This window comes from Rattus norvegicus, chromosome 2, assembly GCF_036323735.1.
Source record: "Rattus norvegicus strain BN/NHsdMcwi chromosome 2, GRCr8, whole genome shotgun sequence".
Lineage (NCBI taxonomy): Eukaryota > Metazoa > Chordata > Mammalia > Rodentia > Muridae > Rattus > Rattus norvegicus.
The window spans coordinates 31,016,939-31,030,005 of NC_086020.1; the positions used below are offsets into that span (position 1 = coordinate 31,016,939).

Here is a 13,067-nt window from a genome sequence, read left to right on the forward strand (position 1 = left end):
AAGAGATAGTTGCTGGGAAGAGATTGAACCTGGCATATTTATCGATCCTATCTCCTTATCCAAATGTCTACATCTGTCACCTGACACATAGGAGGAGGAAATGTTTAAATGTACTGGCAGGCACATTTGAAAAAGATAATCCTTCTATATTTTACTAAGAATCATAGAAACCACCACAATGCAGGAATAACGCCTGCAGGTTGACTACTTAAAAATCCGCTATGTGTTTGATTGTTATTGTTATAGTGTTATGTGTGTACACCTGATGTCAGGAGGGAAGGTGCATGCCATAGCATGCACGTGTGGAGGTCAGAAGACATCTGTAGAGATTTTGTCTCCTCCCACCTTTCTGTGTATTCTTTGGATTGAGAAAGACAAATAACTCTGACCCACTGAGCCATCTTGTCCAGTGGCTACTTTCAACGTGAATTTTCCCAGCCAGACAATGGAAATTTCAGGTATTTCCTTCCTGTTCATGAAAGTAACTGACCGGAAGCCAGCTCAGAACAGAGAAACTTAAAAAAGTCAGTCTGCGTTTTCACAGTGCTTCACCTTGGGCTGGGCATCATCCAAGTTTAAAAACAAAAGCAGGCTGTGGAGATGGCTCAGTAATTAACAGTGATTGATGCTCTTTCAGAGCTCTGTCTGCACTTTAGTATCTAGCACCTACACTAGGTGACTCCATGGGCGACACATACACACACACACACACACACACACACACACGTACACACGCACACACATAAACATACACATATATACACACTAAACACACACACACACTAAATACACACACACACGCACATACACACATAAATATACACACACTAAACACACACACACGCACACACACACGTACACATGCACACACATAAACATACACATATACACACACTAAACACACACACGCACACGCACACACACACACATAAACATACACATATATACACACTAAACACACACACACACACAAACACACACACACACACACAGTCTTAGGGTTTTTATTGTGTGTATAAAACACCATAACCATAAGCAAGTTGGGGAGGAAAGGGGTCATCTTGCTTACACTTCAATATCATAGTCCATCATCAAAGGGAATCAGGACAGAAACTCAAACATGTTAAGAGCCACTAGCAGGTACCGACACAGAAACCATGGAGAGGTGCTGCTTATTAGCTTGCTCCTCATGGCTTGCTTAGCTTTCTTTTTCATAGCGCACAGAACCCTCAGCCCAGGGATGGTCCCACCCATATTAGATTGGGCCCTCCTACTTCAATCACCAACCAAGAAAGTACACTACAGGTTTGTTCACAGGTCAATCCTATGGAAGCATTTTCTCACTTATGAGATCCTCTTTTTAATGACTCTAGCATGTGTCAAGCTGATGTAAAACTAACCCCCACATATATCATTTACACATAAGTAAATGATAAATCTGTTTCTTAAAATGCTCAAACATAACCTTGTAGGTATCTGTAATGGTTTGTATATTCTTGGCCCAGGGAGTGGCAGGATTAGAAGGTGTGGCCCTGTTGAAGTAGGCGTGTCACTGTGGGTGTGGGTTATATGACTCTCATTCTAGCTGCTTGGAAGTGAGTCTTCTGCTAGCCTTCAGATGAAGAGGTAGAACTCTCAGCTCCTCCTGCACCATGCCTGCCTGGATGCTGCCGTGTTCCTGCCTTGATGATAATGGACTGAACTTCTTAACTTGTAAGCCAGGCCCAAATATATGTTGTTCTTATAAGAGTTGCCTTGGTCATGGTGTCTGTTCACAGCAGTAAAACCCTAACTAAGACAGTACCTGAGTAGAGTACTCTACAAAAAAGCTAAATACTCTTTTAGAGGATGACCACACTCTCATGGTGGCCATGGTTTCAGGTTACAGACCTCAGGACATTAATAGGCAAGTTCACTCCCTCATATTGTGACCTCGTTGCCACATGCTTACTAATGGGCCATCACGTTTTGGATAAAAGGATCACCATGCTGTCTTCCCTCCCCTCCAGTCTACAAGTTGATGGCAAATAGTTTGCATTCGTAAAACAAAAACCGCATGCATTTTAGGATTCCAGTTGAACAGGAGCATTAAGAAACTAAAAATAGAGGGCAGGCTCCATTTGTACTGATCCTGCCAACCTGGACAAACATTCGTGACTTTTGGTAGGAATAAATCCATTCCAAGTCAGACATTCAATCCACTCATTGGAAGTAAACCAGCTTTGAAAACCTTTAGCATCTATAAAGGGGTGGGGGGATGATTTTGAATCAAATGGAATAGGTGCCAAGCTTGCATATTCTTGTTGCAAGGATATTCTAAAGACAGAAGCATAAGAACATTTATAAAGATGCACTGTATGTATGCCTCAGTGTTCAGGCTCATAGGATTTTAATATTAAATAGATTCATATTTACCATGCTAAAATTAGGATGATAAACCCATCTTGGCTAGGCAGTTAACTCTAAGCATACATCTGAACTGACAAGAAGACGGGCTGAAGATTCAGAACACAGACCCCCAGAAGCTCCTGGCAAAGCTCCTTGACTTCTCATATCACACTACCCCACATCCTGCCATCTCCAAATGCCATGGATTTCCAATCTGCATCCTTTCTAAGACATCCCTACCAAGAAGCCCTAAAACACGGTCACTTGCAATTGAGCACGATTGCCCTGAATTCAGGAAAAAACACAAAGCCATACTCCCAACATGGATTTCCATAACAAGAACATAGGACCAATCATTCCAGAGACACTAGAACAGCAAAACTCAGAATGCACAAGACAGTAGTACCCAGGCTTCCTAGGACGGATTGAAAAACAGCATAAAACCACCTCCTTGCTTGGTGTTTTGCATGAAGAGTCTTGAGCACGCAATCCCTGTTGTTTGTTTCTGGTAGATTTATGAGACTCATAGAGGGCATTGCCCTTGCTGCAGCATTACACCATTCTGCGTGATTAATTGACGGCAAATCACCGCGCAGGGTGCCAAGATCACGGGTAGGAAGCAAGTCATTAAAGGAAATTAAAACTCTGCCAGTGCTTTGCTTGTAAATGTTTCCCCCAAAGCCTTAGAGCACCACGTTAGGGAAAGAAAATGCAGCCACATCTCCAAGAAGGCAGAGCCTCTTGTGTTTCTCCTGCATGGCCTCTGGGGTCTGGTTCAATACAAGCATCCAGTGTGCTCTGTTTTAGGACAGGAATCTGGGCCGAGAGCTATGGAGAAAGGAAGATATATGTATTTGGGGGCTAAAGAGCTAGATCAGTGGATAAAGTGCTTACTGTTCAAGCATGAGAACAAATTCAGGTCCCCAAGACCCATAGAAGAGCCAGGTGTAGTAGTAGCCTGCTGGCAAGCTAGTCTGGCTGAAATAATGACCCTCAGGCTCATTAAGAGACACCTTAAAAATACGGTGGAGAGTGAGAGAGGAAGAGAGCAGACTTCAACCTCTGGCCTCTGTATTTGTACATACATGTATGTGCACTGTATACACATAGGCATGCAGGCCATGTGGACACACATTTGCACACACACAAAAAAGGGACAAAGGGTTGTGTTAGGATTTGAAGAGCCTTGCTGTGTAATTGTACAAGGAAAGGCTCAGTGTTCTTTCTATCTTATGTATTTTGAAACTTTAACCACCTACAGTTTTCAATCCTCCAACCAAACATTAAATTAAATATATATATATGGTATATATATATACATATACATATATATCATATCTGACCCATTATCCAAAGAGACTCATTAGTGATTTATTATGACAAACTAACATCTGTACAGACTTATTCATCATCTGGCCCAAGGTCTGATCACCATCATTTCTCCTCCTCAGCCAGAATGTGAAATGTGTTTCCATCTGACCAAACAAGGGGATATACTTCTAAAGATGACAGCACGCTCACTCTGCCATAAGATGTGTATGATGTTTCAGGCCACATTTTAGGGCTGACAGACAAAAGGTCATGCCAGGGAAGTCAGTTCATACTCTAGGAGTGTACTTAGCTAAACAAACCCTAATTGTTTTGCCTGGGGAGAGACACTGGACTGTTAAATAGGATTTAGTGGAAGAAAAGGAACTTAGGAAAGTGTTTCACTGATCCACAGCTAGCCACCCACACTGAATACATTGGTGTTCATGATATTTATGTTTAAAAAAATGCCCTAGAGACCAGATAAGCTGGCTTTGATGGAACGGTTCTTACGTGGCAAGCTGTTTATGTGTCTTCTCCTACAAATGATAGTGGTGGGTCAATTCCAGGAGATTCAGCTAATTTGAAGCATTTTATGGACTTGTTTCCATTTGCTACACATGGCCATGCAGCAGTTACAGGTACCGTGTCCTCAAGGATAGAAAAAAAAATCACTAATGGTGGAGGACGTTCTCTAGCGTTGTATAGAAATGCTGACACCAAGCTGACACACAGGGCTGTAGCCGGTTTTTTAAAAAGTGAAACATAGACTCAAGAACACATAGTTGAATGTAATTGCCTTATTTGAAAGGAGGAGGAGAAAAGAGGAGAGGGGAGGGGGGAGGGGAAAGGAGAAGGAAGAGGAGGAAGAGGGAGAGGAGGAGGGAGAAAGAAGAGTTTGGGTCTCAATTTATTTCATAAATATTTACCAGACACCTGCCATACATTGAACTCTGTGTGGTGCCTGCTAACCAAGGAGACACATGGAGTTTTCTATCCAAAGGATGCCCGTTCTCTAGTGGAGTTGACAGGTATTACAAAAATTATTGCACATGTAAATTAACTCAAGTAGTAACAATGTACAGGAGCTGCTTCCTGGTGGATCTGGGCTTGGCTTTTGTCAGTTTGCCTAGGACTGACAAGCACAGACTGTTTGGGGTGATTCAGCCTTAAGGAGATGAAGGTCAGAGCTTTTACACCCAAGGTAAGAAATGGTTCAAATCCCGCTGCTTCTGTGCTGGTGTCTGGCATCTTCTTTGCAATAAGAGAACCCACTCAAAAAACCAAAGTGATTAGAAGTTTGTTCTGGAGACGTGTTTATGGGATGCCTGCATTGGGGCTTGGTTAATCTAGATACTAGTCTCTCATCCGAAACTGAAAGTTCATTCTTTTTGTCAGAATGTCCTACATTTTGGTACTCCCATTTGGGTCTATAAATGTGATCCGTTGATGAAACTTGTTCTACTCTGGACAGAAACAAAACATTGTGCTTTGGGGCTTCCCATGGGGACAAGGCTAGTGATACACTACAAGGGCCCCTTAGGGCATGAACTTGGGTATGGGTAAGGAGTTGGGAGTAAAGATAATCAAAATACATTGCATGACATTCTGAAATGATTAGCAAGAATATCACACACAGATGTAAAGTGCCTCTTGGGAGCCTATCATGGAGCTGTCTCTTTAACATGTTTCCATCTTCGGGTTTTAACCATAAGCTGTTGTGCTTCCGGTGTCTGTTGGGAGACACACTCGTGTTATTAGCACGTTGCTTCTGAATCTCAACCTGAATGGATTACTTCTATACTAATGGAAGGAGAGGATATGCTAAGTCCTTCCTAATCTATTGTACGATGTACTGTGAGATCACTCTGCAGTAGCATCCCAACAGCAGGCATTAGAGTCAGGGTCTGAACGGAAGTCCTTAAATGACCAGCAGCGGGTCAGCAAGCCAATGATATACTGGGCCTGGCACTGTGACAAAAATCATCCAAGGAAAACGTAAAAACACAGGCTAGACATTTCCTTCTAGCCCTCATCCGAATCATAGTTCTTGGTCAAGAAATCCTCATTTATTGCATGAAGCAAGAAACCCTGACATGAGGGTAACCAACCATGTTGGAAATGCCAGCTATGGTAACTGTCCTCCATGCAACCCATGCCATCCAAAATACCTTTTTTTTTTATTAGCTTACAGTTAGGTAATGGTCCAGTCAACACCACTACAGGATCGGGGGAACTTAGAGGGTAGAGAATGTCTTCAAATTTTAATCCACAAACCTTGGACTCTATCACATACATCGAACTACAGATTCACAATTCATCTTTTTCACTGAAACTGAAAGACAAGGCTGCCTTTTCTGAGAAAACGGTGATCTTACCAGGCAGCAAGTGAGATCATGAATTCCGAGGCAATTTGAACGGCACGAGGTGCCATATGGTATTACATCGTTAATTCATCCAGGTGAATTAGTTGACCCAAAGGTGAATTGATTTGGGTAAACATTCTAAGGCTCAAGGGGTTTAATCTTCCTCATCCTTCAACCCCAGCAGAAGGTGTACGTGTTTGGGAGTGGGGGGATGGAAACCAATATCTGGAGTAGGCAAACTGCAGCTCCCTGACTGATTTTATTTTTAATTTTGTGAAGATATGTGGAGGATTACGCACAAACGTCAATGGTCAATGCAGGAACACGGAAAGTCCAGAAGAGGGCACTGGGTGGCCCCCTCCCCAAGCTGGGATCACAAGAGGTTGTGAACGCATGGGTGGTAGTGGGAACTGAACTGTGATCCTATAGGAGAGCAGAACAAGTCCTCAACCTCTGAGCCATCTCTCCAGCCTGAAGCTACCTGCTGAGTCACGAGCTTTATACTGGGACACAGCTAATTGCATTCCCCGAATCCTACCTACGGCTGCATTCGAGCTACAGGGGCAGAGTTTATAATTTGCGATGAAGAGTCGATGGATCAAATAACTCATTGGCCGAATGACCCTTTAAGTAAAGTCTTGCTACTTCTAACCAGGTGGTTATGTTCTTCTTAGGCAAAGTGAAAATGGTTTCCAATTAAACCCCATCACATTGTAACTGATTCTAACAAGGGGACCTGGCTGGTTGGGGCATGAGAGGAGACAGTTCCCAGAATCTGATACCTGCCTATGGAGGGCAATGGTTCCTTAACCAGGGGTGGATCATGGCCCTAACAAGCGTCTGTGATTTGTACAAGTACGCTTTATCTTTCAGGGGTATTTAGCACATAAATGGTCAAAGATAACTCCTCTTCCAAATCTGTTAGTCACCCTGATCTTTCTAGAAATGCCAAATATGTGACACAGAGGCCATGCATGTATTCACATGCACGTGTTTTTGTTTTGTTTTTTGCTTTGACCTTAAAGGTAAGGATGAGTGAAGACCAAGCCGAGACTCTGCAGCCATTTACACTTACTGGACTCTTACTTGAGTAGCCTGTCCAACCCAAGTTGGAACCGGGAGTGCAGAGAGGAGAGAGAACTGCAGCCACAAGGCTGGCCTCCTGCCTCCCATCCAACCACCGGTTGGTTATGCTCTCCTGCTGTGCACTGGGTTCCACAGCTAAGGCAGGGTGGCCCAGGCCCAGTTGGCTCTTTAGCGTTACCTACAACGGCAGGTTTCAGAAAAAAGACAGAACTGCCTGCGGGTTTCCACATCTCTATTTCTTCGAACTCCTATAGATATATCCGCATGATAGTCCGATGCCATGATAAATGTTTCAGTGCCTTCATTGTTTCATTTAAACAATCCAAACTGCAGACCTCTAATATCCACCAATCACAGAGGAAGCTCGAAACTCCCAAAGCCAGTTAATGAAGGCCTAGGCTGGCAAGCCTAGCTTAGAGTTCTTAGATTTACGCTGTAGTAGGAAATGAGTGTAAGGACTCAACATTTCCGACCTTGACTTAAGTATACAGTGAATAAGGCCAGAGTGGAAATTTCCTACCCTAGTTCCTATGTAATAATACAGACTTGATAACACGAAAGCTTGTGTCTATAAAGATAGAGACGCCAACTTCTTACAATGTCATCCTTTTTAACAAAGTTCAACTCACTGCCCTAATTCCCTGCCCCCCGCCAAAAAAACCAAAGTAGGTAAATTATAGTTCAACTTCAGTAGGTTAAAACGAAAATTAAAATTTCCACGACATTTAAACTATTGTAGGGAGGAAAGCCATCATCATATTCTCTGTTAAGGGCTTAATTATGTGCCTTAAAAGTTAACGCAGAAGCCCTGGAACCTCGGTACGTTTGGATACATGGCCATTGAAGAGGTGTGTTAAAGGTGGTTATTAGTTTAGGCCCTTGGGTAATACAGCTGACATACTTCTAAGGAGAGTTGCTTAGAGCTTGGACAGGCACAGAGGGGGGATTCTATCAATGCACAGGGAGAAGATGACCAGTCAGGGGGGAGATACTGCCACAGAAACCAAGCCAGCCAGCACCCTCATCTTGGAACTCAGTCTCCAGAACTCTAAGGATATATATTTCTGTCGTGGAAGCCATCCACCCTGAGGTACTTGGCTTGGCAGCCCCTGACAACTTAAAGAACTCTCTTTTCAAATGCACCTTTGTCCCTGAAGCTGACGGAGTCTGAGGCCCATTTCAGTTTTACGGGAAATGGCCCCCAAGCCTCTAGCACGGCTTCTTTCCACTCAGACTGCCCACTTTAAGGTGCCAAGTTCTGAATTCTAGGACAGTTATTAAACATTGGGAATTACCAGATTCTCAACTTAGTTTGAAGACTAAGAACTACAGCACAGTTAATTTCAAAACAGTTATGCTTAGAAAGTCTGTTACCAAAAAGCTGGACCTCCCTATCTATATTTGTTCAAATAAAAAGGAGAGAAATGGCCGACAACGCATTACCACGATGACATTTTTCTGAATACAGGGCCGGCCCTTAGGTTTCAAGATGTTTTGCTGGGCGCCAAGCTCTAACAGGCAATGAAAGAAAAATTCCTTTGGAAGCAAAACAATGAAGTTACTCTTGCAGCCCAGCCACTGGAGTGCTTGCCTACTTAGCATGAATGAAGCCCTGGGTTCAATGGTGGGCATCATACACTACACGTACAGTGACGCGTGCCTATACTTGGGAGGTGCGGACCAGAGGTAGGAAGTTCGAGGTCATCTTTGGTTACATATTTGGAACCAGCCTGGGCTTTCTCGTCTCTTATAAATGAAGGTACTCTTCAGTTCCACATCTATAAGATCGCCGCAGAAGTATGAGCCGATGAGGTGGCCGGGTAAGTAAAAGGGCTCGTCACACAAGGTTGATGAGCTGAGTTTGATCCCTGAAACCCATGTGAAAGAAACTGGTGGTGGTGGTTTGAACGTGCGGTTCCAGCACCCCCAAAAGCAGGGGGAGAGTCTAGGACAGGAGAATTGTCCAGGAGCTCATAGACCAGCAAGACTGGAGCACACAGCATGGCAGTAGCAAGAAAGACTCTGCCTCAACAAGGTAGAAGGAGAGAGTCGATTCCCAAAAGCCGTCTCCTGACCTCCACACACAGACTTGGCCTCTACACAAACATGGAGTCTCTCTCACACACACACACACCTCGCCTATGCACGACAGCGACCATTTAAATCGACCCGATCTAATTTTTATTTTATATTTCACGTAATAATGATAATTCTTTCATGTCATCAAAGAGAACATTCCTACCTCTAGGAGATCTGAAAATAGAGCCCTGAGATAAAAGATGAGCCTAAGCTTAAACTTTAGACTTCCATACCATAAAATGTTTTCTTCATGGATTGATAAAAAGAGCAAGCAACAGATACTAACTTGATGCATTCAGTGCAGAGTTCTAGAACTCTAAAAACCAAGAGGGGGAAAAAAATCACAGTAATAAGATAAAATGACTTTGGGGCAGGGGGCCTTCACAGTCATGCAATTGGGCATTTCATAGGACCAATTACAGAGCAATGGTCCCACAGAGACTTCATTGTTCAAAGAAATTCAAACATTTTGTGGTCTTGGCTTGTATCCCTCAGAAGAGGGCAAGAAAGAAAAAAAAAAGTCCTCGAACCAACCATCCATCCATTATAAATAAAATAAAATGCAAATTTGGATCTAATACTCAAATATCCAAGGATTTTGCTCATGAAATAGCTTCCAAAACTACAAGGTAAACTTCTTTATGGTTCTACCGTAAATATTTAGAAATAAAATGGAGTTATTATTAGACATTAGAAAACCAAATATCCTTGAGGGGGAAAAAAATGCGTCTCTCCTGGGATGTAACTGAAGCCACTTATGATGTCTGAAGAGGCTCGGGTCCCAAGAAAGACTTGGCCACAGAAATCCAAAACCTTTAGAAATAGCTTCCAAATGGTAATATTAAAGGAGGAACGGGGGATAAACAAAAACAAAATCCTGGCCCTTAATTGTGAGTGCCCTGCCAGACATTACATATATAGATGTATTCCTTCCACGTCCCCTCCAAGGTCTGCTGATTGTGCAGGGCAGTTTGACTCTCAGAGATCCGTCCAATGCAATGATTTGAGAACGTGAGCTGCAGAGACACCTGCCCAGCTTGGATCCTTGGTTGCTCCCTTGCCAGATGTGTGACCTCGGACAGGTTGCTTTGCCTCGCTGCATCCGAATTTCCCCTCCCCTATGAGATCATCACAGAACTGTGTTGGTGGCTGGGAGTGTTAAGTGGTTTTCTCCATAGAGAAGCCCTGTACAGGGGCTGCAAGCTGACCTGTCATGTAGTTTCTGCTGCTGCTGGTGGTGGTCAAGGAATGGCTCAAAAACTAAACTGAATCAGAGTAGAGTATGAACTGAAGTGTCCTGCTGAGGTCAGATTGAAAGAGGAAGCACGAAAACATTGAAAATTCCAGTCTAGGTGACTTCTTAACACACTTGTGCGCTTTATTTTCACATACATTTTTTTTTTAAATAAGCCTTCCTATTTCAGAAATCCTTATTTTTACTCCTCTGAGCCGGACCCAAACACAACACGGGGCCAGACAAGAGAACAAACGATTCTTAGGTTCCTCCTGAAACGGAGGCTCTAATTCCAACAATAAAACAGTACAGCTGTCATCAATCACAGTTAAAGGCATATTTAACAAAAATATCAGCCTAGGACATCGTAGGCAAACACAGCCAGAGGACTGTGCGCTACGGGACTCCTTTGTAGTGGTCACTTAATAATTACTCACTCCAAGTTTCAGAAATAGAACACCCTCCTTTGGCCTGCACATCATCTTCCTCAACGCTGTCCACTACACCGTGGGTTGCTTCTGCCCAATTCTCCTCCACTCCTGGTTCCCACAAGAGCATGCATGGAGAGTGCTCAGAGCCTAGCAAAAACCCCTACCAGTGGCCAATGCTGTGGGATTTTCAAGCCACAGAGCTATGCAAGCTTGGAACAGGTTGAACAATTTTAGCTGTCCATGACCATCCCTTTAAAAAGAAAAAGAACCATTTTTTCATTCCACTGTCTTCTCTCTCGCCCAGAAATTGCTTCTCATGGTAAACTAAGCAAACAGGTTCTGACTAGTGAGAATTTAGCAGTGAACAGATCTGACCTGACTCCTATTTCTGTGCCCCAGGACATTCCTGACAGATCCAGGCCAAAGTTGACCTTCCTCCTCTGGTCAATGTCCTGAGTGTCCTTGGTCTTCACTGGACATGCGATTGAGTTCTTAAGCAAAGAGTCCATTTTCCCGGCGTTTCTATTGACTCCACCTAACACTTTCTACACCCCACAGAGTGGCTTTGTGTCTGATCACTTTTTATTTCCTTGGTACATTTTTTCTGTCTGCCTCACGAGCATCCTGCCAAGTGTTTCCGGGCTTGAGACGTTAAGGCCCGAGGTGAGAGAGAATGATATCCAAGGAGCAAGAAGAACACCTCTAAACAAAAGACAAATGTGGTTTGACTCAAATGGAGTTTTTAAGTCATACCAATGCCAGCACGCAAAACCACACCGACAAGAGCCCAGAAAACACCGTGCATAGCACGTTAACGAGTCAGCACAGCAGGCCAGCATGTACCCAGCAGCAACGTCCATAACCTGCTCTTCTCCACAGGACTGAACTTCGAAATAATATATGAGAGGGGTTTCTATTTCCTAGATTTTGTTTGACCCTTTACCTTTTAGTTCAAAGTAGCTATAGTAGTACTTAAATTTTGTTCTTTTAATTTAAAATAATGTTTTTAAGCAGGCTTTCATTCTCTCCTGGAGAACTCGACAGTTAGTGGCTAAGCAGTGTCAAGAGTCAGCCTGGACGAAGGCTCAGCCTTTCCAGGATCCGTCATAAATCAACTCGCAGGCAGTGTCGGAATGATTGCTCCCTAATTGGAAGGAACCGAATGCCTTTAAAACTTTTTGTTGCTGGAAAATGATCCTCCCAACTGACAAACTAAGAATATATGTTAAGCCCGGAAATATATCTGTGTCCAGTTCTAAAGATCGCCATAACTCCTGATTGTTTTATGTTTCTGAAACATTGCACTGTTGGTGATTTATTTCCGATCCATGTGGCCGGCCATTTGCTTAGGTGACTGCAAACCATCTGTTTTCCTGAAGGGAGGTTTCGAGTTCTTCTAATTCCCTACCTCCCATCCCACGGAAAACAATTCAAAATGGACAGAGATTTCAATCATTTGGATTCACGTGGAGTTGGAAACCCTAGCTGCCCTTCCTTTATATTTGCCAAATGCTTTAATGGTGTTAGCAAATTGTGTTCTTACGAGGTACTTATGGAGAGACAACACTTTTTTTTTTTTTTACAATGACAAATGCTGTTAACAGTTTCATTCTGAGTGTTTAATAGTACAACAGAAGATTTCACTAATGGTACAGGAAATCGCCCGGATAGACAATAAAAGTCCCTCCACAAATCCTGTCTGTACCTTTTATTTCTGAGTGTCAACCGAGACACACATAAAGCCATGGAGGGTCTAACTATAGTGGAGAATGAATATCAAGGTGTACCATTTTTAAGTGGAGATCACTTAGTCCACTGGCCTAAGAACGCTGCTGGCCATGCCTACTGAATACACTAAGCCAGTGTTTCTCAACCTTCCGGATGCTTCCACCCTTGAGTTCCTCATGGTGTGGTGACACACACACACACCCCAACCATAAGGTTATTTTTTTTGTTGCTGCTTCATAACTGTAATTTTGCCACTGTTATGGATTGCTATGTAAATATTTGTATTTTCTGATGGCCTTAGGTGACCCCTGTGAAAAGGTCATTTGAGCCCCCAAGGGGTGAGGACCCCCAGGTTGAGAACCATTGCTTTAAGCCCCACCACAAGGCCTTGTTTATTTGGATGTTTTGGAGTGGGGTCAGGGGTGGCTCAGGCTTCCCAAAGGAACC

The 13,067-nt window shown here is 43.3% G+C and overlaps 1 protein-coding gene across 6 annotated transcripts in view; it reads right to left on the minus strand.

Annotated features, from left to right (window-relative positions):
* Arhgef28 (Rho guanine nucleotide exchange factor 28) overlaps window positions 1-13,067 on the minus strand; it is a 296,466-nt gene that overhangs the window by 18,647 nt on the left and 264,752 nt on the right. The window lies entirely within an intron of this gene.